Source organism: Schistocerca gregaria, chromosome 9 (assembly GCF_023897955.1).
Source record: "Schistocerca gregaria isolate iqSchGreg1 chromosome 9, iqSchGreg1.2, whole genome shotgun sequence".
NCBI lineage: Eukaryota > Metazoa > Arthropoda > Insecta > Orthoptera > Acrididae > Schistocerca > Schistocerca gregaria.
This window is the reverse complement of record NC_064928.1, coordinates 168,480,029-168,502,858: the sequence shown is the minus strand read 5'-3', so window position 1 is coordinate 168,502,858 and position 22,830 is coordinate 168,480,029. Positions and strand designations below refer to the sequence as shown.

The following is a 22,830-nucleotide window of genomic DNA, read 5'->3' as shown; positions in this document are numbered from 1 at the left end:
GAAATTTCTATAATTCATAGAAGATATTAAACATAAGCGAATCCCAACTGCACTTACAGTAGACAATGGTTATCAGTAGCTAAAAGTATTTCTCTTGATGCCTTCATTGCAAGAAATATCTTAAGTTACATATGAAACATTCCTCTTGCAGACAGCAGCATGTTTGACACAAAATTTGGCCACTTCCTGTAGAAGTTAATGCAAGGAAACAGTTATTTACCTATTGCCCCAGAGAAAGAGATATTGTCAATAGATGCTAAAACATTATGTAAAGCTGAACAACAATCCATTATCGTGTAAAAAGGTAAACCAAATTCACACAGTGAAAAATGTTTGTTGTATTGTTTACATATGATCATTAGGTGTGAAGCAAGACCTGTTACAAGTATGCCCAAGGATTCTTTTCAAAAGTGTGTAGCATTAAACGAAAGTTCTTGGACACTAAGGGAAAATGTATGTTTCTCTGCAGCACAAAAAGATGAAGGTATTATGTTATGCAGTGGGGATGAATCCACTTATGTTATTCACAGGACAGGTAAATTGAAATTTCTGGGTAAATGTTGATTTAGTGCTCAAATATTGATATAGTCAGAGCGTATTATAACAAAACATAAATATGCTAATGGATATAGAGTTTTATTGTTTAAAAAAAAAAGAATTTGACAGAACTTCGAATTTACCTGTTAAGTATATGATTCGACAGATTTAAATTCAGCATGTCAAATTATACAAATTGAGAATGAAATTTTGTATTGGCAAATAACTACTTTTACCGAGTTTTCATTACGTAGTATTATCAGGAGTTACAGAGTCAATATAGTGATTATAATTGTAAGATCTGTGTATTTAACAATATAAATGTTGAGTGTTTTTGGTACATGTTTACAACAGCCGGTGATATATAATGTGAGAAGATGTGTCAAACAAGATAGTGGACCATCATCGTAGTAGAGAGCTGATCAGGTATCCGCCTGCTTGAAGAGATTTAGGGAAAAAAAAACAAAAAAAAAAAAAACACACACACACAATTTCAGAGAATATGACATTAGAAATAAAGGTAATGTGAGATGAATGAAGCCTTGTACCAACAAGATACCTGAAAGGCAAGAGAATATAGCCATTAATGCTAGTGCCAAGGACAGATAAAAGATGAACCTAAACGAAGTGTAAGAGAAGGGAAGAGTTCAGTTGGATTGCAATTCTATTAAGTGTGTAGTTAAAAAGACTGTCGTGCAACCTTGAAAAGAAGAGAGATCATAATGTGATTACAATAAAGAGTTGCTTAGTGCAAATGTATAGATGAAGGAAAAGAAACCATATTATGTCTATGATAAGAGTTGCTTTGAGCAAAATTACACACCACGATTGTGTGTGTATGGTAACACGGTAAGACAAGTATATGTTGCCCTACGTAATTGAAAGGTTACATTGTGTTTTTGGTAAAGAAGTTGCTTCATGGAAAATTGTGCATCGTAAAGAAAATTCTTAACAAGATAAAGAGTTAGTACCACTGTATGCAGGATTTAATTACTATGACAGAAGATGTGCAATTCGAAGTGAGAAAATGTGTGTAACTGATGTAGAAAAAGATGTAAGATTAATGGAGCATTTATAAAACTCAAGTGTTTGAAGGTTGAAAGCAGTTGAAAAAACAAAATGTTTACTAAAATTTTAAGTGTAAATGAAGAAAAACATTTACTTGTCAAATAAGAAAATTATAAATACAGTAATGAATTTACAAGGCACATGCTATGACAGGTGACAGAGAAACTTAGCAGTATCTGAGAACAAAGACTTCAAAATTTCTGCCTCAGGGACAGGGGTGTAGTGCACCAGTCACACGAGATATTAAGAACTTAAGAATGAGTAGTAATACTGCAGAGAGAGAGAGAGAGAGAGAGAGAGAGAGAGAGAGAGAGAGAGAGAGAGAGAGAGAGAGAGAGAGAGAGAACACAGACACCAGGCAGCACAAGTCTTTGTGATGGGCTCATGGAAGGAACCGAGGTCAGGATGGTGCCCGACCGCATGGGAGGCACATCGTGTGCTTTCATAAATGATGCCACCGGCACTGCTGGATATTCCAAAATGTTTGTGACAGACACAGGACCTGCATTACTCTGCACCCAGGACAGGCCTTAGTTTCTTGTGGCACTTAGCTGCACAGGGCACATGCAGGATTTCACAACAGCATGTCAATGCCTCGTAGGATTCTCATTAATTTACTATCTTACTACGTTGAGTTGCAGTCACCTGGGAGACTTCCTTTTCCCATCGAGTTTCCTTATCAAGGAGTGTTTTCAGACACCTGGTCTACAAGTTGCACGAGGCACTTCACAACTGGTGATAGCATCAGCTCCGATCCTGACCCACTTGCACGCCACAGTGGATTTGCAGCTCACTAAGAGAAAAAAACTCAAAGCCTTAAATGGACAGTCAAAAGTAAAGAAAATTGGCAAGAAATGGACTTCACACTTAGAAATGTGGAATTTAAGAGATATCAACTACAAGAAAAGAATTACAATGGTATAATATGGGCATGGTAGCTCTCACAGAAATCGAGAATAAAGGGAAAGAATAAAGGAAAGCTATGGATACATGCATGGATACAGTGGTCTATCTAAAGACTGAGCTTGAGAAGGAGTACACCTAGCAGACAGAAGTAAGGCAAGTATAAAAATCTGATTTTTTGCCAAATTTTTATAAATTGGTATTGATGTGAGGAATAATTCTTTGGTCAACATAGTACCATATGTCTCAATGGACAATGCCGTAAGTACCGGTAATGACAATTTCTTTTCTGATCTGATGGCAACATTAGGAAACATTGGCAAACAGAACTGTTTCTGACTGATAATGGAGATTGAAGGCAATCTGTTGTGAATAATAATGTTGAAAGATTTATTAATATGAGCAACACAAAGAATTGCTAATGCATGATTTTCACACAAACATTCACAAAGGTGCCTCAATACAACCCACAGGTAACTAAAACTAATCATTGTCGTACAGAAGACTGAACTCAAAATCTCAAATGTCAAAGTCATGCGGGCACAGAAGTGTCTCAGATCACTTATTAGTTGTAGGAAAAAATGTATTTTTCCTACACACACACACACACACACACACACACACACACACACACACACACACACACACACACAGTACGAGACCAGCTGAACTGAATACCCGGAGTCTTAGAAATAACTTTATATCAGATACAACTAGGTATAAAACGGGACAGGGTAACAAAATATGCAGCAAATGAAATGTGTGTTTTCACAGAAATGAGTAAATGAAGCCCTTTGACAGAAAAAACAGTCCTTGGAAGGGAGAGAGAGAGAGAGAGAGAGAGAGAGAGAGAGAGAGACACTTAAGAAATAGTTATTTACACGAAACAGTCAAGGCAGATTAAATTTTGATAAAAGGAGAAGGTACAAAGCAGGCAACACCAAAGCAAATGGACCACAAAAGCTAATCAACAGGATGTGAACACACCAAAAACTTTCTAGGACCGAGTCTGATGTCTGTGGAAGAGTAGAAAACCTATTAACAAAAATCTCCTGATGGAGAAACAGGGCAGGATTCACAGCTGATGAAAACCATCTTGTTGAAACAAACCAAATGATGAACACTAGTAGACTTAGTTGATGTATGCACAATTCCCCCAACAAATGAGGAATAGGAAAGCTACAGATCTGGAAGTGTACCTCTATAATTTCTAAAGGCAACCCCTCAGAATTGTGCAAATTATAGAGGAATCTATGTTATTTGTACAATAGCTTGACTGAGAATAGGTTATAGAGGAGGAATGATTGTTCGCTTTGTTTATCTGCAGAAGACTGTCCCATTATGTAAGTTTTGAGCAGCAATGCAAAATTTTGATATCTAAATAAATATGTCCAGACTGTAAGAAGCTTATATGAGGCTTGCAACAGTACAGTTAAAAGTAGGTGGTTAACAAAATTTCCCATGAATTCTCCGTAAGTAATACTGTGGTGCTGCAAAGGCTAAGACCCCGCTGTACCCAAGCATGAACCCACCAGAGAGTGATTGAGCCCCCTGGGAGGACCCATCTGATGTGTTTGCTGCTCCCAGATGTAACGTTTTTTCACTCTCACTCTATATCTAACAGATCTACATACACAATAGATAACCATCACAGGAATATGTAAAAATGAATGATTATGCAAGCACTCAGTTACAATTATATTTTAATTCTGTATATTTGCTTTCTTGATTACAATAATGGAAGTGGTTTCACGAGAAATGTGAGTAATTTCTCTCAACACTGACCAATGGTATAGGTGGTTGTTACAAGATGCAGGTTAGCATCTCACTTCTGTAGATAAATGTTGCCAGCCTCATCAGGAATTGTCACACATTTAAGGACACAAATATGTGCCCAAGGGGAAAAATTCCCAGATTTTCCCAACTAAAAATGAATGTTCTTCCAGATGAACACCCTTTTTTTCTGTGTTAAGTGACATACTTTGCACTGAAGCTGTAAATCCTTTGAATGGCTGGTTTTATGCACCAGTGTAGAATTTCTTGGCACTTTAGAAAACAAAACTTGGGAGAAGGGGAAACGTTTTGGAAAGATCTTTGACGTGTAGTAACATGTATGCTGCTTATTTTCGTATTATAAAATTATAAATGTGAATTCTACCAGACACCACGTTACTTTCCGAAGCATTTAAACTGCAATTGCGATGTGCTTTTGTAAGCCAGTCACAGCTCGTGTCACGTGATCTTGCCATGACACTGATGACAGCAGATATTCAGAGCATAGGACATGGTTTAGTCACCCAACAGCAACATCACTGTTAAATAGCACAAACACACACAAACAGGGAAAGTTCATGGTTTAAATTAATATACACAGTGTTGCTAAAAGAAAAGCAAACCTTCACATGTAATATTGGTCTGAAGATTTGTGGGGATGTAGACCCACTGGCTCACCCCCCAATAATATTACTACTGTACCACAGCAAGACAACTATCTTTGCCAGGTCAGTTCTTTGTAGTACAAGCTCTATGCTACACACATTGCATAGTAAGTGACGGGGAGTGCAAGTTATTTACCGTTGTAATTACCACACCCACTCTCCCCTGTCTATAGTTTAATAACCTGCAAGAGAAGTTAAGCTTTCACTTAAAATGTTTGTCTCTTTCGTATGTGTTACACTTTAAGATACATCACACAAATGTACCAGTAAAACGTTTAAGAATGACAAATGATCATCTGGACTCTAAATTCTTCTAAATGGATCATCCTCAAAGAGTTCATTTTTAAATGAACTGAAACACTGATTTAAGAAATCCATTGTACATTCTCACATGTAATTCATCTGGCTTAAAAAGAAATTATTTCAAAGCACTTTTCAAACCACCATTCACAATATTTTCCTGCACCCTGTTAGAAATCTGTTCACTTCAGTAGTTGCCAGAGAGTGCCAAGTAACAAGCATCACCGCACTTGTGCAGCTACGATTAAGTAGGAGGCCCGTATGTACATACATTTAGGACGTTTAAATATATTACATTGTCTCATGAAAGAAGACATCAGGATACTACAAGAGCATCGGAATTTTGTGAACCATATTACAATGCATAATTCAGCTTATAGTGCACATTCGCATGTCCAGATTTCTAATCAAGTAGGCCTTGACCTGACAAACTTTAGTGTAAATTTTCTTGGTGTACCAGTACTGTATTATCTCATGTTTGGTTCTTATTGTGGCATAATGTCATATGTGCCAGACGATGAAAATGTGCACTTTAAATGCAGCGAACAGTTTAAGCTAGCCAGTAGTGTAGAATTAAACACTTATTTTCAAATAAATTGACTGCCTCAACAGAAAGATTAATAAAAGCCAAATCATCTTAGCAAACTGACAAAAATAACTTCATTGTTCTGCAAGAATGCTTGCCTGTCAGAAAGGCAGGAATAAAGTAAGATCTGAAACCAAGAACATTTTAGCCCTCCATAATTATGTGAAGGAATTTTTATTCATTTGATAGCTCCCGGGCACATAAATCCATTTTGTTTTCATTTGACATGAAAGCAGTGAACTATGAGTTAACAGCAAAATCACTAATCAACACATCATGTTGAGACTACACACCTCCCCCACTACAACTCAAGACTGCTCTGCTCATCCACCTCGGATCTACGATATTTCGAATCACGCCCTTCCCAAGTGAGGTAGGATACCAAAATCTGAAAATCTAATTACAAAAATTTTCTTCATTTTGTAGCATACATCTTTCTGAACAGTCTTTAAGACATATTTGGCCTTCAGCATGCCGAAGTGCAGTGGCACTCCTTCAGAGAACATTCTTCTATCTCACGTCAGTATTTCACTTTGTGGAATTGAAACGTGTATTTTGTAATGGATGTCATTAAACTATATTCACAACTGTGTGAATTAAAATGTCCTGTGGTGCCTCTCCTGCTCCCAGTCGGCCTGTCCCTCTTACAAAAAATAAATAAATAAATACTAATAGTACCCAAGACGTGTGCTTCTCAATCTGATTACCTCTATTTTGTTACTGTCCGCTAGATGAAACAAAATAGGCCTGTCTAATATTGCAGCAATTTAACAGCCCCCCTCCCCCAAATAAACAAGACTTACCACAAATGGTCGTGACAGAATGTAATTCACGAAGTACCAGTCTCAGATGCCTTTTAGGACTACTAATAACAAAAACCTTTATGTTAGGAAAGTTTCATATTTCATTCATATGCTCCAGCTTCTCAAGTGCAAGAATGAAACTTAGTAGTACGAAATTTTTGTAAATTTGGAACGATCATTCTTCCATAATTTGTGTGATGTGCCTGTTTCTTCTCCTTCCTCGTTCCAACAATCGAGTCATCACTAATTTTGTAACTATTCCTCACCCGTGTTAATACTCATCCTCTGGTTAGCTTCACCAACCCTGCCACAGTCACCAGTTTAGTTATCCCACATTTATTCTCCTGTTAGGTATTATTACGTGTCTGCACAACACGTTTTCGTGCTACTCCCAGAATTTAACGTAAGCGACTACTAGAGACGGGCTGTACACTAGTAAATGCAGCGATCTGGCCAAAACTTTTCTAACAAAATTTCACTTTCTTGGATACACTGAGAAGATAATATGTAATCTTTAACTTATTCCAGTCTTATTTATTTGCACTCTGGTAGTCGATCTCTGGATTTTGCTTGTAATTATAACATAGCCAATCATTCGCAAACTCAGTCAACCACATAAACAGCAATTGGCATTCACCCGTTTGACTTTATTCGGCTAAGCACTTATAGCCCTGTCCCCTTTTGTCTGCAGCATCCCAGTTTGCCCCTCCACCCCCCACCAAGACCCCTAGATCTGGGCTTGAATATGTGGCAGATTAGGCACACCAGTAAAATTTTTCCAGGTAGCATCTGGCTGCTTGCTGCTACTGCCTTTACAGCTTACAGCCACACTTCTGTAGCCAGAAGTGGGTGAAGGTACTACTCATACACAACTGAAGATGCGTACAAGACCACTCACAACTGCTCAAACGAACCTAATGTAAACAGTTCTGACATAACACTGAGAATTTGTCGTCATTAAACATTGCATGTTCTTCATAAACCCTTTGACACATTTTGCTGGTGGCAGATGCTTGTATGAGCACTGTATTTTTGCTGTATGTGAGGCATTTCCTTTGCATCTGAAGTTTTATTTTAATGATTTGTCTGTTTTATTGCTGCAGCATTATTCTGCAGTAATGGGATACAGTAATCCTTTGTTGGAGTATCTGTTCTTACCAAGCAAGATTACAAAAACCTAACTAACTAAAACAATGAAAAATTCCCAGAATTCTAAAAATTCCTGGGTTTTTCCAATTTTCTCCAAGATGAAAAAATTACCAGGTTTTTCCCAGATCTCCCAGGTCAGATACACCCTGTTCATACATTTTGCCAGGAGCAGCATATGAAAACATGTGCAACAAACAATTTCACAATAAATGCTTCTAAACAGCATGTGTTTATTGAGCACTTGCAGGTATTTTAATATCATTAATCACCATGAAGCCCTACTGGATTATAAGAACAGAAACACAGAAACAATGGTTGCTCGTGACTGATGATTTCCTTAATTCTCCTAACAAGAATCCATTAGAATCAGTAACACTCATTCTACTTAATTTCAATTGGTTAACTTCCCAGCTAAGGTAGCTAGTTGCTTATAAGCAGCCATTGATAATATCTAAATAAAAAAGTAATGAACAAAATTCTATCACAAAACCAATAGTCAATTGTCTCTCAGACCATGAACAAAGTGTCTTGTTAAACGTTAATACTGAACACTGTGTAGAACTATTAAATCAGGACTGAAGGGGCTGGGCAATAAGCCAAATATTAGTTATTTCAGGACACTCCTCGAAGACATGAAATGAAGTGATGCACGGGTTTTAGTTCATGCACGTTAACAATAACACTTTATTAATAAAGTACTTATCTTCTTTGAACACCGTTTTCTCCAAAGCTAACCCAGATTAGACTGAACTCTACAATAACACTATGGATTACTCAAGGAATAGAGTTATCATATAAAGCAGAAAAGGAACCTTATCTGTAATTCCAAAACAGTTCTGATGTTGACACTATAGTACATTACAAGACATCTCAAAATACTGAAGATAGTAATATGGATGCCAAAGCAAATACATTAAAAAAATCACATCAGGTAACAAAATAAAGACCGTATCAGATATTGTGAAGGAGGAGACTGGTAGAACCAGATGTGAAGAGAGGCAGTACGAGTAAATGATACATTAACGGTTTAGTGTTGCAGAACTTTTTAACTGTTGTATCTGTAACTGAAAGATGGGGCTGCCGTTCAATAGATACTGCCATGGAGTACCTCAGAACAGAAACACAGCTTCATGAACATTAATAAGACCCCTCACTATTCAAGCAGAAGTGCTGTCCCATCATATGAAGTTTTTAAATCAAAAAAATTCTAGTGGTTACAATAAAATAAGAAAGTTAAGGAGTGTGCTGAGATATCTGTGCAACCAGTAGTTTATCAGGAGGACACTTCCTCAATGGTTGAAACATGCTGGAGGTAAGACAGACAGGAGAAAGAAATACCATCAAATTTCCACCAAATTTCACTTTTGTTAGCATTCTCAATTTTTAGAAAAGGTTATATAGTGAGCTATGACAAATAATATGTTGTCCAAGTTGGTTTGTATTTCTTATGGTTTCTGATATCTAGACTGCTATCTCCACATACAGTGAAAATTTACTTTATACATGTATGACAGCAATTACAGGCTACTGGTGCATTTTGTGGTCTGTCAAAGGCATTCAGCTATGGAAATCACAATAGGCAGTTAAGTAAGTTAGAATATTACGGTGTAACAAGATTCTGCAAAACGTTTCCATTCCTATATCTGACAGGAATCAAGAAAGAGTAATTAGAAGGAAGCAAATTAAGCTATCACGAATCATACAACTGAACTAATTACATGTGGCATTCCACAAGTGTAGCCTTAGAAAGATCCACTAACTAACCCATTTTTTTGTCACAAAACTGAGAAAATGCACTACATCTACATGGAGTCTCTGTAAATCACACTTATCAGGTGTACCAGTATGAACTGAGCATTAAGAAACATGTGTTGTCAGGGAACATTTGTTGTTAACAAGCCTTAATTTCTTTTGTTTGGTTGGTATGACAGCTGTCAAAGATATTTAGTATACATCAAGTCATGGAACAAACATCACACGTTTTCATCATGTTAATGTCAATTCTGTACCAGGAAGTGATGATTTGCAGAAAGCATTAATTTTTGTTTGCATTTGAAACAAAGTGCTGCAGAGTCGCATCGAATGCTTGTCGAGACATATGGTGACCATGCTCTATCAGAAGCAACATGCAAAAAGATAGTTTCAATGGTTCAGAAATAATGATTTTGATGTTAAGAAATGAACGTGGAAGACCACGAAATAAGTTCGAAGACACTGAATTGCAAGCAATATTGGATGATGATACTTTGAGTCAGAAGCAAATCGTAGCAATGCTAAATGTTGCACAACAAACAATTTCTGACTGTTTGAAAGCTATGGGAAAGATCCAAAAGTGTAGAAAATGGGTGCCACATGAATTGAATGAAAGAGATGGAAAACCGAAAAACCATTTGACAAATTTTGCTTCAAAGACATGAAAGAAAATCAATTTTGCATCGAATTGTTACTGGCACAGAAAAATGGATTTATATGAAGAATCCTGAACGGGGAAAATCATGGGGTAATCTAGGACAACCATCAACTTCGACTGGAAAACCAGATCGATTAGACAAGACAATGCTCTGTGTTTGGTGGGATCAGGAAGGTGTGTACCATGAGCTTCTAAAACCCGGTCAAACTGAATACTAATCGCTACAGACAAATAATCAATTTGAACTATGCATTGATCAAAAAAGACCAGAATGGGCCAGAAGACATAGCAAAGTAATCTTTTATGCAACAATGCACCTGCACACAAAGCAAAACTGGTTCAGGATACAATCAAAACACTTGACTGGGAGATCGTACCCCACCCGCCGTATTCACCAGACTTTGCCCATTTCCGATAACACTTGTTTTAATCAATGGGACACGTGTTGGCTGAGGAACACCAATTCTCATGAAGTCGAAAATTGGGTGTCTGGTTTGCTTCGAAAGACCAAACATTTCTATTGGTGTGGTGTCCACAAATTACCAGAAAGGTTGTCAAACTGTATAGAAAGGAATGGTCAGTACTTTTGAATACAATGTTTTTACTTTTCAATTCAAAATTAATGTTTCATTTTCACACACAAAAAAACTCGTTTCATACCGGTACACCTGGTAAGCACCTGGCAGTGTGTTCATCAAACCACCTTCACAATGATTCTCCATTACTTCACTCCGTATCAGTGTGCAGAAAAAACTAACATTTGTATCTTTCACGTGATCTCTTTATTTCCTGATTTTATTACAATGATTGTTTCTCCCTACGTAGGTCACTGACAACTACAGTTTCACAGTCCAAGGAGAAAGTTGGTGATTGAAATTGTGAGGAGAGATTCTGCTGCAACAAGAAACACCTTTTAGTAATGCCCACCTAAAATCCTGTAACATGTCCATAAAACACACCTCCCTTCTCATTGTACTCCATTAATCCTATCTGGTAAGGCTCTCTCAATACACAACAGTACTTCAGAAGAGGATGGACAAGCATAGTGTAGGCAGTCCCTTTAATAGATCTGTTTTATCTTATAAATGTGCTGCCAATAAAGTGCAGTCTTTAGCATGCCTTCACACAACATTTTCTGTGTGTTCCTTTGAATTTAAGTTGTTTGTCATTGTAATTCCTAGGTATTTAGTTTATTTTTCAGCCTTTAGATTTGATTGATTTATCATGCAACCAAAGTTCAATGGTTTCATTTTAACACCCGTGGATGACATCTCACTTTGTGGTCAATTGCCAATTTTCGCATAATTCACCACATGCAATTCAGAACCTCTATGAGTCTTCCCACCACTTTAAGCCTAAAATATGAAAAAGTTGGCAATAGTAAATTCTTGGGATTATAGCTTGATAAATTCAACTTTGAGCAGCACACCACAGAACTGCTGAAGCACAAACCCCTATTTGCAATGTGATTGTTGTTGCAGTAAATATAAAAATGAAGAAGCTAACAGAATGCTTACTTTCATTCCATAATGACGTATGATATTTTTTTGGGTAATTCACCAAGCCAAGATAAAGTTTCCCAGGTACAAAAATGTGTAGCAAGAGTTACTCGTTCTGTAAGCTCAAGGCCTGTTTAGGGAACTAAGGATATCAACTACTGCTTCCCAATATATGTATTCCTTAATGAAATTTGCCATTAAAGATATACCTATTTTAAACCAACAGCTCAGGTCATGGAATCAATACTGGAAATAAGAATAATCTTCAGAGATTTGAGGTCACTTTTGTTCAAAAAAGTGTCAATTATTCAAGAACTCATTTTCAATAACTTACCAGCAGCCATAAAGAGTTTAATTATAAAAACATTCAGTTTAAGGGGGGGGGGACACTGAGTTAGGATTTATTGGTGACCAGCTACTCCCACTCCATTGACAATTTTTTATAAGTGTTTTGTGTGTGCTGTAAAAATTAGGTGCAGTGATGTGATTATAGATACATGCTGTGAAATGATTCTTCTATTCATTGTTATATATATGAAAATATGTTTAAATATAGAGGGAAACATTCCACACGGGAAAAATATATCTAAAAACAAAGATGATGTGACTTACCAAACAAAAGCGCTGGCAGATCGATAGACACACAAACACTAAAGCTCTAATATTGTGTGTATGTGTGTGTATCGACCTTCCAGCACTTTTGTTAAGTCACATCCTCTGTTTTTAAATTATGTTTAAACAATTTTATAAATTTATGCTACATCTATGACAATCATTCCATTGGGAACTGTGAAAGTTACATTAGCATAATGTTTTCATTGTTCATATTTATTGTATGTTCTGTTTTTTTTTGTTTTTTTTTCTGGCGAGTTCTACATCTTGGAGGATCTCCTCACTATCGATCAATTGGAACAGAAAATACATCAAATCTAAGCTAAAACTTAAAATTTATGGCTAACTGAAGTTACAGCATTTTGAGCAAACCAACAGCATAGGAGATATTGTTACACTTTGAACAAAGCTGGCCACCTTGACTTTCCGAGAACATTTGGAATTATCAGAAATTAAGTTAGAAAGTAATTGACATCAAGTTCAAACACTGAAAACTATTTTGATATAATGCTAGGAAGATTCGGAACTTTAGCAAAGTAACTTTATCGCTGTAGTTTTTCTGCATCAGACAGTGTGTCTAATACAGCCAGTAATTAAGATTTTGAATAATTTAGAATCATAAAACACTCATTTCAGGATGGATGCTACACGCGTAAATAGGGGATTTCAGGTGACTTAATAAAAATCTTACATATACTTTTGTGAATTGCTAAACTTTTCCACAAACCAAACAGTGAAGTCTGATGGGTCCATGCAGAATATAAAAATCTAAGTTAACCAAATTTCAAAGCGTTAAGCAGCTTTGGATGTCACATCATATTCTTACATCAGTTTATTAATGGCCACCACTACAAAATAGCTAGTCCGCGATCAGAAAGCACTCTAGCTAACACCTCCGCATCAGCTGAAGTGAAAGTTTTTGTCCAGGAAGTAAATGTTAGACATTTATGCCACTCGAAGTCAGACTGCGAAGCACACAGTTACCATCAGTGTCAGTTCATGCGAAAAAGCTGTATTTAGCTAGCCTGATGCTTACATTTCACTGCTGGCATAGTCAGCAACTGGCTATTAATTGATCAACATCTCTTGAGCGGCACTAATGAACACACTGTTGGTTGTGGTGAAAGTCTGCGCCCAGATACTGTAAGTGCCTTGTCGGAATTCCAGTTCGCATTAAAGTTTGCATCTTTTTAATACAATTACAGTATAACCCCGTGTCTGCAAAGGAAATTAGCATCTGATTTTGTGTTAATGTATTTATACTTTTCCTGTGATTTATGCTTTATGAAAGAATGTTCTTTGAGAAAAACAATTTATGTAAAACTACACTGGCATGGTGTTGGCCATCAAGTAGAGTTCACAAACTTTCCATGGCTAAGTTCCTTGAAAGCAGGGCCCTCTACACAGCATAGCTAAATAGTAAATGTTTAACAGTTCATGCCGTACATCCTGCCACTGCCAAATTCTGCTCAGCATGGTGATTGATGGGAGTAACAAAGTCCACTCTAATAAAGGTATCATGACCAATCAACCATTTCCAAACTGTCAACAACACATGAGCAGCTTCATGATTGTTGTGGTCATCTGGACACCTTTGTTGAACCATTTTTTGCATGTTTCGTTGTTTGGTCACTTGTAGTGCTAGATGACACCTTTACTCAGTTTACATTGGTCAAAGACTAATGTTTTGCTTTAAACACCACAAGTTATGTATTTTCCATGCTTAGCAAGATTTGTTTTGAGAATTTATTCTCATTGTGAAGTTCAATATTTATGAAAGCATTTGTGATACGTCACAAACAATGTTAGTGATAGTCTGCACATGTGCCATTTTCTGCTTAACTGAGGATGCACAATACCTGATAACATCAAGAATGTTATTACAGGGCAAGAGACGCAGAACAACACATGCAAACACCACATGGAATGCTTACGTAAATATTTGCAGTTGACAAGAATGAAGTCTCAAAAAGCATCATACTAAGCACAAAAAAATATGTAGCTTGTGCAGTTTTTTGTTGCTGGAAGAAGGAACGAGAGCTGCAGGCTCTCCAAAAGCAATTATTATGATGTATGAAATTAAATCAAACATTTGTATTTCACAGTTACCAGTTCCCATTACATCAGCACTTCTTATTTGACAAAGGTTTATTATCTAATATAAACAAGTCCCTGGTGTATTTTGATGTGTGTGTGTGTGTGTGTGTGTGTGTGTGTGTGTGTGTGTGTGTGTGTGTGTGTGTGTGGGGGGGGGGGGTGTAAAATTACACACACAGTGCAAAAATGCAAGGGGGAGGTCCCATATGTAACTTTTGCTGCTTAGAATGTTATTTTACACATTTTACGTCATTTTGAAAATCCCGTGAAGAGTGTAGAAGTTGGGATTCACCGTGTTACATTTATTTGAAAATGTGTGTGTTGATGGCACACACAAAACTCATCTGCATCATCTACGTCACGTCATGTTAGTTAATAAAAAACCAACCTTTTAAAGTGTTTATGTTCAGTAATTGAGAGATTCAGCACATTCTGTAACTTTGGTTGATAATTGGCAATTTCTCTTCCACATGTGTTTGGAAAGCAAGAGATGGATTTCTGGTTTTGTTTTGACTGAATTGTAAAGCGAACTCGTGATCAACTGTATTATACAAGGGATACCAACCTTTAAAATTCCTCTCTTGTTCAGCCTACATCATTTGGCACTATTCTGCATAGCATTAGTTTCCATAATTTGATATGTTCTCAGTACATCACAATCAGAGCATTAAAAGCAACACATTAGGGTACAGTGAGCTGAACAGAATCTCTAGTGTCTGAAGGATATTAGATGAACAATGTGATAGAAGGGCAACTGAATATGGTCAAATTAAATCAGGTAATGCCACAGGGATCAGATTAAGAAACGAGCCATGGAGCAGTAGATGAGTTTTGCTCTTTGGGCAATACAGTAATTGCTAATGACCAAAGTAGAAAAGATACAAAATGTAGACTGGATATGCCAAGAGAAGTGTTTCTGAAGAACAATTTGTGAGCACTGAATATATATTTAAGTATTAGGAAGCTGTTTCTGAATTTCTCTGAATTATAGGCTTGTATGAAACGCGAAATGTGGATAATGAACAGCAGAGACAAGAAGAGAATAGAACCTTCGGAAATGTGGTGCTACAGAAGAATGCCGAAGGTTGTGAGGAGGTACTGAATAACTGGGAAGAAAGAGTATTTGTGGTATAACTTTAATAAATGAAATGGTTGGCTGAAAGGACACTGTCTAAGATATCAAAGGACTGCCAATTTACCACCACCACGAAAATTGGCTGTAAGCCCTTCTCTGTTACATCTACCTCTATCTACATCTACATGGAGACTGCAAATCCCATTTAAGTGCCTGGCAGAGGGCTCCAGAAACCACATTCACAATTGTGTTATTCCAATCTTTTATAGCACGCAGAGAAAATGAACACATACCTTTCCATATGAACTCTAATTTCCCTTACTTTATCATGGTGATCATTTCTCCATATCTAGGTCAGGGTCAACAAAGTATTTTCGCATCTGGAGGATAAAGTTGGAGATTGAGGGCAGAAAGGGTGAATGGTAAAGAAGAGGGTATGAAAGGACTGGCAAGATTTAGGCAATAGTGAGAGTTATTAAGAAGTCCCTCTCAATAACTACAACTAGGTTTCCTTCCTGGCCATAATTTACATCAATTTCACTTTTTTTTATGAGTAACTTCCTTTTTCACTCGCTTAAATTTTCTATTTATTTTCTTAACTATTTTTTTTTCTCTCACTCCTCCCCACACCCAATCACATACAATGGACTTAGCTTTCCACTCATAATCTGTGCACAATGTTTTGTCAGTAATCTGCCTCGTGTACTACCCTGTCTTACACCTTTAAGCTTAAGTTTTCTAATCTTGTCCAATGCAATCCCTAATAATCAGTAGGCCTATGTCCCGTTCTTCCTATCTGGTAAGTCTCCCTGAAACCATAGCTCAGGACTTTTCCAAACTAACCATTTCCCTGAACCTCACCAGTCCTTTTCCTTCACCTTTGTTCCTTACACCTCAATTATTCTGCCCAGAGGAGCCACTGGCTCTGAAAGCTTGCAAACTTTAACACCTTTATATGCATATTCTCACATCACTGCATGGTACATAGATTTTTTACCTATCCACTTTCATTATATTTTGAAAAATTGATTACTTTAATTCTCATACTCTTTAGATGGCTTGGCAGCAACAGTCTCGATACATCTAAATGAAAATTAAATGATTTGGCTGTATGTGCTGTTTATTGTACAACAATGATTTCAGCCTTTGGCCATTTTCAAGTACCACAACGTTGTTTGGTCAGATTTCTGTAAATTAATAGTCATAATTCTGGGCTTTATACTGATCAGGAGACAAAAAGAGACTACATCTGATCACCTAGGGGTCACATCGGATAGAACACTGTCTTTCAAACAAAATGGACAATCCAGAACTACCGATACATTCTGACATCAGCAATAGAAATGCCAATCGCCTGTGTTCAAGAAAACCACCAAGAGATGGCATGCACTTGAACAGCAACTACCATTGAGTGGCAGAAGAGAGCAACAAAGGCTGCCCAACGATGCCTCCTATTAAGATGCCACATGGTTTTAACTTCTCTCGCAGACAATAGTCCACACTAAACAGAACCCAAACCAACCACGGAAATTGTGCAGCCTCCCACTTCAAGTGGAACATAATTTCGATGTCCGAGTGTGACTCGTGCTACACAACAGACAATCCAGCGAATCACTGAATGTAGGACAAGAAAACATAATGGCAGTGCTAGTGACTGGTTTCACGACTCCACAAACTATGGACTACATTTATAATCTAGGCATATAAGTGTAAATTTTAACCATGATAGATGTCTCATATCTAGCCATACGCTAAATAAATAAAATCTGTAAATTAAGTCATCAAAATCCATTACCAAGTTTTCGACATCCTGACTGTTTATGAAAGCCTGATCATGCTTAACATTGAAGTAGGCCTACTTGAATTCATGATTGTCTACAAATGAACACAAAATTACACACACTATACAGTCAAATGGTGGAACTTTAAATTAAACAACTGTACAACATTTTAAACAATCTATTGAAATATTAAGAACTGTGGATAGGAGTTATCCTGTGCCATATTTTAATGCCCCAATTCAACAAGACATTGTTGCTGAAAGACTAATATGCCACTCAAGCCCATATACAAGCATGGAGATAAAACTCAGCTCAGTAACACTCAATTCTATTTCATTAACAGTTTTCTCTAGAATTTTAGAAAAATTAATGCATGGTACAATTACTGGACACCTCAAGAGGAGCAGAGTTACCAGCAAGAGCCACTTTAGTTTTCAAAAGGGCTCTGCAAGAAAGCCAAGCTAGTTCGAATGATGGGCGTTGTCGGTAATTGGACACCATCATATCCTGGCGAGAAAAACGGGATCTACAATAACTGAAGTGGGATATGGCACATCTCTGCTCAATCTAAATGGACTCCTCAGTTCCTGTCAAGGCTCAGTTTTAAAGCCACAGTCATTTATAGATTACCACTATGTGCAAGTCCGCCCTGTACACTTATTTGCCAGCAAGACCACAATCTTCACAAGTGGATGACCAGATGACAGTTTTGAGAAGTCAAGGAACAACAAAATGGTTAATTGGTTCAATGCAAATTAATTCAACTAAGACCAGTTTTATCCACAAAAACTAAAAATGATATAAATGTGACTTGGAAATCAACTTATAGAAAGACAATGTGTCAAATATTTGGACTGCATAGTGGAAGTAAAAGTAACTGTCTCATACCCAACCAACCCTAAGAAGATTGAGCTCATCTACATGTGCTATCAGAATTCTCATCATTTGGAGACAACAGTATTTGTCCACATACTTCATGGCTATTATCAGTTATGTGTTATGGAATTATCTGCTGGGTAAATTTGGCTTTGGCAACTAAAATTTTTGTACCCCAAAATAAGACTAAGACTTTATTCCGTAACCTTCTCACCAAGTCACAAATCATGACCACTGCAGTCCAAAATGTGTTCAGTAATTAGGAAACCCATGGTCTATATGACTATATTATAGTCAACAACTCTGGCAAGAGGGGAAACCTGCAGTATCAACTTACAAACCCGATAGTGGTGCAGAACACTGATAAATAGCAAGGAATCAAAATCATTGACTGCCTCCCACAACATAAATTGCCCTAAATAAAGCTGAATTAAAGAAATATTTGTTAGATATATCCACTCATTAAAAGACTAATTTGTAGAAAGGTTACTTATTTAGAAAGAGCTAATTGACTACCTATGACATTCAACCATAACAGTTCACTTTGTACTTATATATGTCACTTATAAATGTATAATACATTTCTTTTGTCATCTACTCTGAACACTTCTCATAAAATGTTCTTTCATGGTTTATGTGACTACTTTTGGACATGTATTTTTGCTCTTTTCCAAATAACACACACACACACACACACACACACACACACACACACACACACACACACACAATGGCTATTTAAGAATCACAGGTAAATAATGTGAATCATTAATTTCTATCTTTGTATCTGACTTTACCTACAAGTTTTATGTACTCACAACTTGGGTTTAATATAACATGAAATAAAGTAACATGTCAGACTGTAGATGTGTTATCTTTTGTCGCAAGCTGCTGTGAGACCAGCAGTAAACTAGTCAAAGTTATCTTGAGTGACTATTTCTGGCTTAACTCTCCACCTACATATGTCATGTTTTGTACTTTTTGCAAAATCTAACATCATTAGGGCATTGATAATATTGAAAAGTTACATAACTTGTTTTTGTAAAACTAAATGGTTTCAGCTTCTGGTTGCAGCTACTGTATTGTGTTGAATAAACCAGTTTAAGTCTCCATTAATTTGCAGCACTGACTGCCTTTACATAAGATTATAGTTACACTGTAATGAAGCAATTCCTTTTAACTATTAATGTGACTGAATCAGCCACAGTTTTAATTTTTGTTAGTTTGTGCAACAAAGTCTACAATGATTTCTTCTGCAAGTTAACATGCAATTTAATTCATTCCACACCCCCACAATTAGGATTTACAGAACACCACACGAATGAGAAGACATTACTCTGCTTTAAAACTGAAATAGGCATCAGTAAATTATCTTACAGTGGAGTAGTGTATCAAGAGTACTTACAAATAATCTGAGAAAGGAACTCCGCATAGATTGTAAACTGGTATTCTGCAAAAATGATCTTGTATGGCTCTTGGTAGACTATGTCCTATTCCAGTGTGGACTTGTGGAATACAGCTGGTTAGCCACACTACTGTTCCTGTTGATACTCAATTTCCAGTATCATCAGTTGGGTGTTCTGGTTCACACAGGAGTAACCTAAACACGACATTTATACCATGCATTAACTATGACACTGGGAAGCCAAAAGCAGTTTTAACTATCATGTAACAGGTTTTGTTTCAACTTCTTGTAAAACTGAAGTTCTGTGTCAATTTCTTTATTACAATGAGTTTCACTGCAAGAAAGTCCAGATAATTAAAGACTCTGCAGTATCACTTCAGTATAAATTATTCTGCATAGTCAAACACGTAATTGCACATTCTGGGTAACAGCTGATATTTTTGCTGTATGTATCATGAGGCTAATTGCATCTGATTCGGAAGTTTGTATCCTTGTAATAACTTATAAAACAGAGAAAGCAATCTTCTCCTAATATGTATCTTGCAAGCTCTCCCCTTTCCATTGACAGTATATTGTGAAGACATACCACTTTTTCCCATGCAAAGAAATAACGCTTTCATATACGAAAGATGCTCTACAAAAATAAAACTTAAAATTTTGCAACAGCAATGTTTTTTGAAAAAAACTACAGGCAATCGTATTTTGTAATAGCGTCAAGTTTTGGATACACCACAACTTATTTCTAGTACCCTAGTAACTCAACTGAAGATGGTACAAACTACTTGTCTACAGCACTGTAAGGGCATGTAGCAATGACAAAATTTAAAGACTATCCAAGTTAGCACACAAAGTGCCGCATCAGGAATTGGTTACAACGTAAGAGTGACTTTAAGCCGTTACTTACAGTTATTAACACTCATGGCTTTAATGCTGGTTCGCATTTTACTCTGTTAAGTCAATGTATGCCTCAGCCATACGCTGCGTAGTACAAAGTACATATAAACTTTGCCACACGCAACAACTCCCACGATAAACAAACCACGCAGACCTTTACAGTTTACACGATAAAGAAATACGTGTCCTCCATTTCACAAGACTACGTGCAAACATGACGTCATTTTGACGTCACCAACTGCTATCGACTTTCGTTACATTCTATGCTGGATGCTTGCGAATGAATTTTGGATTCCGTAGTACTGAAGTATTTAGTTCAAGGCAACGGCACATTGAAGATTTACAAAAACAAACCATTCTTCGCCCGATTTGTGATAATTACACTTCACGTAATGACTGGCGGTTAAGCCCTTCGTGCGGTCTACGATACAACACACCCTATCTCTGTTTCTGTGTGATCATCATGGTCAGTACCTTACAATTAAGCATGATACACGAATAAAAACCATTTGCAAAATTATTGAAAAAATAAGTTTTTTCCAAACAAATTCTTCGACATAAGCAGAAGAGGTATATATTCTGGCACTGGTATACGAGAATACCTGCTCTTGCTTTGTTCGTCGTTTCAGTTTTTTCCAAGCCCAAAGGAGTAATTTCGTCTTTCTCGTAATGCATTGTCATTTTTCGTACAAATCAGAACCTAATTCAAACAATCAGAACGGCTTCCCCTTGGGTCAGCTGAAGTGCGTACTTTCCCCAACACCGTATATAATTACGTAAATAACATCAAATTTGCAGGTTTTACTTGCCACGAAAGAAATGGAAACAATAGTTTCCAAAATTACAATGAATAAACAATCTGCTGCTTTAATTCGTGAGCAAGAATGGCCACCGGAATCACGATACTTCGTTTTTACATTCTTTTCACGGTTTCGGATGAGTGCTCTGACAGTACTACATTTTTTTTACTCTGCTGTACAAAGCACGTACAATTTTATTAAAAATTACGTTGTGTACTCTAATGGTCCTCAAGTGCTTATATAGATCCATTAAAAAAGTCAGTACACAGATAAAAACAAATAACGTGAGGGAAGATGACTTACTTACTTGCGTGTAACTAATAAACCCGTATCAATTTTTTAGTACTAATGAGGCACACGCAATGACTGCGTATTTGCAGATAATTTCTAAAGAGAACGTAACCCTCTCATCCACACATTTCTTTCATGTTTGGAAATAACTGTATTTTGAAAAGTATAACCATTCACATTATTTCAGAGGAATGAACTGCTATTACAAGAACAATCAACACAACGATTGCACTTATTTCCTGTCGAAATCTTCGGCTAATACACTTACCACAGTCACACCCCACCTTAATATCAAGATGGATGACTGTTCTAGACTAACTGCGCCAGCGCTGCCAACGTTTCAGCGTTACTGGCTCGCAAAATTGCAGCGATGTTCATTTTGTCGAAGGATCGTACAGAGCTACAATATAAATGCCGTTTTGTTTGTCTGTAATGAACTTTTTGTTACAAGTGGCGTATCCAGACAGCTTCCAGTGGAAACAAACATTTTATTTTTAATATTTCGTGTCATTAGTGATCGAATTTAAAAATTTGACATGCTATAATCTACTCATTAAGGGTAAGTTAAGTTTAACGCGATTAGATAATTATTACAATTAGAAAGTAAGCATTTGTCTTGAAACTCATGCCGCTCCAATATTACAACTTTGTTCATCTTTTACTCACAAATGATGACACTTCACACATAACTTCAAATCTTTCCGAAACTTTTACTCGCTAACAGTTCCCATACAATGTTACAAGGAAAAAAGTTTATCGTTCACTACATTTTCGCTGTTCATGTGGTCGAACTTGAGCATCTTCATGACGTTTTAATTTGTTACTTCTTAACTACTCATCAAACGAACACCAAGGTACTAAGAAAAAATAAACACTAAAATAACCTAAAACTTTTCTCAGACAGTTTCGGAAGAGGGTTAGCTATAGAACTGAAAACAGATGATGCAGAAGGAAGGTTCAAAATTCAGGGACTAGTAATACCTAATGAAAATTAAGATAAGTTGTTGGCAGTGTTGAAGAAGAATGAAAGAATCATCAAAGGACTATTAAGTAATTATAGGAGGTACTGGTCAGCATCTAATGGCTTTGGAAAGTCGCTTCTAACAAAAAAAAAATCCTTGGGATTGTAAGAGCAAAATTAAGCTCTGCTAATAAAACAATTTATAGGCTTCAGTTCAAAGATATGGTACAGGGAAACTCCCAGTAGTGACCAAATCTAACACAACTTGGATTTGGTCACAACAGTTTGCAAAGGACAGTAAAGATAATGCAACATAAAAAGCACCAAGTATTCCTCCCTGTAACA

General features: G+C 36.7%; 1 long non-coding RNA gene across 2 annotated transcripts in view; it reads right to left on the bottom strand.

Annotated features, from left to right (window-relative positions):
• LOC126291801 (uncharacterized) overlaps nucleotides 1-21,866 on the bottom strand; it is a 30,153-nt gene extending 8,287 nt beyond the window's left edge. The window contains exons 1-3 of one of the 2 annotated variants that reach the window (XR_007551876.1): nucleotides 21,793-21,866; nucleotides 21,537-21,673; nucleotides 19,540-19,734 (exon numbers count right to left, since the gene is read on the bottom strand). This is a non-coding gene — a long non-coding RNA (uncharacterized LOC126291801). Of the gene's footprint in view, nucleotides 1-19,539; nucleotides 19,735-21,536 lie in introns of both variants that reach the window. The other variant, XR_007551875.1, reaches the window with a different exon arrangement.
• Nucleotides 21,867-22,830: the final 964 nt, after the last annotated feature.